We start from the raw sequence: 6,000 nt of genomic DNA on the forward strand, positions 1-6,000 counted from the left end.
GGCATGTAGTCCAGAAGGGGTGTTATATAGGTATACACTGAAAAAATATTTGTGCACAATTATCACATATTTACTATAAAATGTGTTAAGATTTTTTTTCAATTCAAATAAAGATATAGATAGATAGATTGACAAAGTTTTGATGGGTTTGGGGGAAGATGATCTTTCATTTGAGTCTTTGAATGTAAGTCTCTGTGGAGGATGTGGACATGCCCATTGGCATTTCTTAAAGAGAGAGTTAAGAACATGCTCTAGTCCTGAATACTTGTCAAATCATTCATATCTCCTTTAGGATGAATAATTACATCTCAGACACTGGGAATAATTTGATAATTGGGCTGGTAAGGGTCAGAAATAACCTTTTGTGCTGGGCCTACAAAATGGAATTGAGAAAATCGCAACTATCTTTTTAGGGAAGTTCAAAGTGAGAGCTAAATACACACCCAAAACCAAAGACCTAAGATCTGGGTTTTGGTGTGGAGGTGAGGAGAAACCTGCATAGTCTCACAATGTTCCTTCTGGGAGCTACTAATGGTACTTTTAGGGCAGAAGCACATTGTAGTTTCGCATGTGCATGCCTGCACAGCAATAGGACTTTGGCTGCAGGAAAATTCTTGGATTTTCAATTAGTAGATCTGCCATGGAAAGACAATACCATAACCTCTATCTAAATATCCAAAGGTAGGAGTGAATGGGTTTCCAGTTCCTAGTTAAGCCCTTAGGTTATAAATATATATTAAGTATAGGACAGCCTTTCTTTCACTCCACAGAAAATTCCAAAACAACTTAAAGGACTCCAAGAAGCTCATGAACAGCTGATATAATTCTCCCCTTTCTGGTGTGTTTCACCTCCACTTCAGGTACCTATTAATCTGTCACTGAAGTGGCAGCTGTGGAGAGATGAATATCAGCTGGGCTGAGTGACTGGAGTTTATGAATTTTGGCCTTCTAAAAAGAGTTAAGAATTCTTTGATTGAGATCTAAAACATGGCCAAGGAGCTGGAGGAGCAATAAAGGCCTGAATTATGATAGGAAGAAGCAAAACCCTGGACTTTGCCCTTCACTCTTCCTGTGAGGCATTTAGTGCACATCCAATAAGAAAGGGTTTGCCTCTGTATCAGTCTTCATCTTGTCTCCTTCCTGGAAGGAGTCTGAGCCCTTAAGGTAATACTACAAGGCTTATGGTAAAGATGGAACTCATTAGAATGTGAGGGGTTGCCTCTCTAGCATTTTAAAATTAATTTTCCTCAAAGAAGTATTTTTTAGGTAAAGCACAATTTATTGAGGGGGACCCAAGAATAGTAAAGTATATTATATTTAAAGTTCTTCATTTGATAAAGCTATGTCTAAGTTTAATTTCATTGCAAATTCTATTTGTAAACATTTTTGGTTTGGGTATCTGGATTGCCACTTAAAATCTGTCATAATTTAGGAAGTTTGAGACATAGACAATAATATACAGTTTCGTCCTGCCCATTTAAGGAATTCCCAGAAGAGGTGGAAACCAGTGGCTTTAGAAATGGCAAAAGATAGTGGAAGAATTCAGGACCAGGCAGGAGCCAGAGATGAAGAGCAGCAGCAAGGGGCAGAGTTATGATGGGGAAGAATAAACCTTGCCCTTGTCTTTCACTGATACTGAGAACTACAGTTATCCCTTCCATACCTTGGGGGGGTATGGTGCCCCCACCATCCACATAAAATCCACATAAAATTTTTTGACCCTCCATACTAGAGAAGTCTATTATGGTAATAAGAGATAAAATATATTGATAATATATAATACTATAAACATATTTTATACATTTCTGAGTTTCTAAACTTCTATGTCATCTGCTGGCCTTCGTGTGTCATCTGTGACTTCCACAAAACTCCCCCTAAATTCCCATTTAATTTCTAATGCTGACTTACTATATCGAAACCACAATAGAGAAAGTCTTGATGTGGAAGGGATTACTCTATGTGGGGTGTGCAGGTCCAGGGAGAAAGTTGTCTAGTGACCCAAAGAACTTTTCCCTTGAGGGGGAACCTCACCCTAGATCAGTATTGTAAGCCTAAAGGAATGCATAAGGTCCCTAGGGAGGTAAAACTCGCTAGAGAGGGAAGAAAAATTGTCTCATCTTCTTAGGTGCCAATGTTTAGCATTTTTTTGAGAGGAAACAAAAAGTATCTCCTATATTGGATGTATTATTAGCCTGAGTACTAACAATGATGCAAATTCTGGTGGTCCCAGGTATTATACGAAATATCTTCTCTTGAGTTCATGTGGTAGGTAACTGCTACCAAATGTATATTTACCACAACACAGAGATTATGGAGGTAAAAAACCTAGGTGTTATTATGCTCAAGCATAGGTTCAGGCCTCAGAAAAAATCTGACCCATCATTAGGATTCTAACAACATTTCTCATAGAAAAAATTATATCACAACAACAGAGAAATAATTCATTTACATATTACAATCTTGTACATTCCTCTTAGGCCATAAAAGTTAAAGAGAAAGATACATAATCACAAACTTCCTTCAATGCTTAGTTTAACCGAGTCATAATCTCATATAACCCCTAAGGAAACAAACCCCATCAAACAATAAGGCAAACTATATCAGGATTCTCAGACTGATTGCAGACAAGTGGGAGATAATTCTTGTGAAGACTTCACAGAGGAGAAAATATAAAAATTCCTTTTTTTATTTCTGGAATGAGCAGGGGCAATGAGAGGATGGAATGGATTTGGGATTTAACCTTGTATGAATATGATTACCTAACTCTCAGGAATTGCCAGGGGCAATAAGTGCCTACAGGCTTTTCATTCCCTGCTCCAGGAAGCCCCCTCCCTCTTTCCTCATTCCTCCTCTTTACCTTATCCATATTATTGCCACATCAGCAACTACTTACTAAATAAGGAGATATGTTTCAGATTGACTATACTCGATTTCTTGGTTCTTTGTCTAGCTTTTCAAGCCTAGATTGTAAGCCTGCCTCTCAGCCAGTGGAGAGGAGGGATAGTGGTGGGTGGGAGTTCTTTTGCTATAGGATATATGTTGGTGCTTTGCCTAGTCTGTCCTAGTGGAAGTGATGCCCAAATCTCACGAGATTTGTAAAATAAAATTAATTCCTTTTCTGTCCCTACCTGAGAAGACTCTGTGAATTATTGGGGTACTTGGGTGGTCTTGCAACCCCACACATGGAGGAGGATACGTTGCCAAGGAGTCAAAGACGCTTGAGATTCTTCTTCTGACTTTTTATCTGAAGAATGTCTAAGGCTCTTAAGTAAATTTTAACATTCCATGGGACAAGTTTTGGTCAGGTGAGGTTAATATTAAGAAAGACTTTGAGTTAACCAAAACTTGGTGAAATGTACCTAAGTCCTATTTAATAATAAAATAATTAAAATAAAACAAAACATTACCATAACACAGGGGAAACCCTGGGTGGGAACACAAGTCAAATGAGAGGTTTTTGAGAGGTACCCTCCCTCTCAAGATTGAACTCGGTCCATGTAACCTAGATCTTTGTTTCTAAGTCACAAGTTACAAAAGCATTATCATCTCCATTTTACAGACAAGTAAAAAAATCAACAAGTCAACAAACATTTGTTAATGTATCAGGTACTGTATTAAGTTCTGGGAATACAAAGAAAGGCAAAGTCAAGAAAATGAAGACTCAGGGAAGATAAGCAACTTGCCTACTAAGGCCAGACATCTAAAATGTGTCAGAGTCAGGATTCAACCCCAGGCCACTCCCAACTCCAAGCCCAGCATTTAGTCTATTTCTGAAAAATTCTGAATTTGACAAATATCAACAAACACAAACCTTTTCTTATACAAAGAACAGGAAAAGAGGATTGTGAGACATTGTGAAATTCCACTTTATGTTGTTTTTAAAAAAATTTATATGATGAGGTTCAGGGTACACCCCAAAATGTTGGGGTACAAGGTCATCTCAAAAGATTTTGCTCAGGCTGTCTCAAAATCAAGTATAGGCATTTATTGGGAGTAATGCAACACACTGTCAACCATCACTAAGTTTGTTCTTAGAAAGACAAAATTAGGCTGAATATGAGTGTCTATTTCTCCCAAAGCTTGCAGAACTTGCATATGGAAATATGCATTTGAGCTCATTGCAAGACAATGAACTCAAAGATGTACAGACAAAGCAAACTTTATATCTTCAGAGCAATTCCCTCTCATCCCTCCCTCCCTTCCTGGCTCTGGATGCCTATGTCAGCTAAAATTATGGTCTCCATATGGTTAACCATGATATGAGAAAGGAATTTCTTAAGTGAATAGATTGTAATTACAATAAGATAGGAGAAGTGTTAAAGCGTCAATTGAAATTATAGATCCAGGATATCTGTGTTTCTTTTACCATTAACATGACATAACATAGTATATGTCCATAAAATTCTAAGATAAGAAAAGTCCCATTATTCAAGATAGTGTCTGGGTAAAGGCACCTTGTGTCATAAACAGAAGAATGCTCCTGGTCAGCTTCATCTGGCTCTATAGTGTTGACACAGGAAGGGACATTTTGAGTTCACTCAGAGAGCAAAGCATGTCTGTTATGCTGGAGCAGGAAAAGCATTATGGTAGGTTGAGCTCAGAGTGGGCAATAATGTCTCTCCTGATTGGCCAATCCAGGTTTTAGGCCTTTCTCAAGTCTTGGGGTTTCAAAATGGTCTGGGGAAGTATCTACAACACCAAGAAGGCTCCTTTGCCCCTGAAGGGAGACAAAGCTTAAGGGAAACCCCAGCTTAAGGAGAGGGGTCAGCTCCACCCCCAAGGGAGATGGCCACTTCAGAGAATTGCCTCCTGATAAAGGGAGACACCCACTAATGGGAGATGCTCGAGTAAGGAGGACTCCCCCCACTTAAGGGGAATACCCTTAGATTAAGGACGATGCCCACTAGCAAGAAAAGGCTAAGGATTCTTATAGAGTAAAACCTGCCATAGGTGTGGAGATGAGGTAACCAAGGACTGTAGTTTCAGAGTTTCAGGCCATGGACTATTATTATTATCCTATTATCTGGCCCAGGGCAGAGGGGAGAGGGGTGGGGGGGGGCCCACTTAGTTTTGGTGTTTCATTGTCCAGCCTACTGGAATCTCATTGTCTCCTAAAGTGACTTTAAGTGGTACTTCAGACAACGGACTTCTCATTGAACATTCTATTTGAATCTCATCAGTATATATTAAATTCAACACAAGTACTTCAAACAGTCCTCTCCTTGTCTCTGTTCTCTGGTGAACTTCCTTCTGTTTTGTTAATTTTTTCCAATGTTTCATTGACTTTCTTTAATATCTTCCCCCCCCTTTTTTGGTATCATTCTCCCTAGCCACCAAATCTATTTATAATTTCCCCTCTCCCTCTAAAAATCTTTCCTGGAATAGTAAAGCAAAGCAAAACAAATTAAAGCAAAACAAAACAAACAAACAAATCCCTAACCTTGTCTCAGAACGAATATCTTTCATACTGATGCTAGGGGTGCTCAAGACCCCAGAACACCGTCGCACCAGGTACTGCCGTTTTTTCACAAGCTGGCCAGATTCAATCTGAGCTAGATTTAATTTGAGTGCCTTCATGGAGGCCAGATGAGACTTATATACACAAAGATTGTAGGGTGGTCCTGGGGTGATGGGAGGAGGGGTTTAGGGAGGGTCTTGAGGAGGAGTCTAAGGAGGAGCTTGATGGGACTGGGATAAGGTCAGACTCCAGGAACCTAGAGAATGGGATTAAGGGTGGGATGTAGCTGGAGGCTACCTGGAGATAACAGACAATGTAGGGCTAGGTTAATTTAAGGGTAACAGATTTGGGCATAGATACTTTGACAAGATCAAGGGTAGAAACTAGTGAGACAATGGAGGGCTAGGCTAGGTTAGAGTAACCTAGGCTAGAGATTTGGGCCTAGCAATAAAGAAAGGTTTATGGCCTCAGGCAAATGCCTCACCTAGTGGGAAGATTCAAGGGGAGTTCAATGGGAATCCCATAGTCTAAACCCCATCATT

This window comes from Trichosurus vulpecula, chromosome 3, assembly GCF_011100635.1.
Source record: "Trichosurus vulpecula isolate mTriVul1 chromosome 3, mTriVul1.pri, whole genome shotgun sequence".
NCBI classification, from domain to species: Eukaryota; Metazoa; Chordata; class Mammalia; order Diprotodontia; family Phalangeridae; genus Trichosurus; species Trichosurus vulpecula.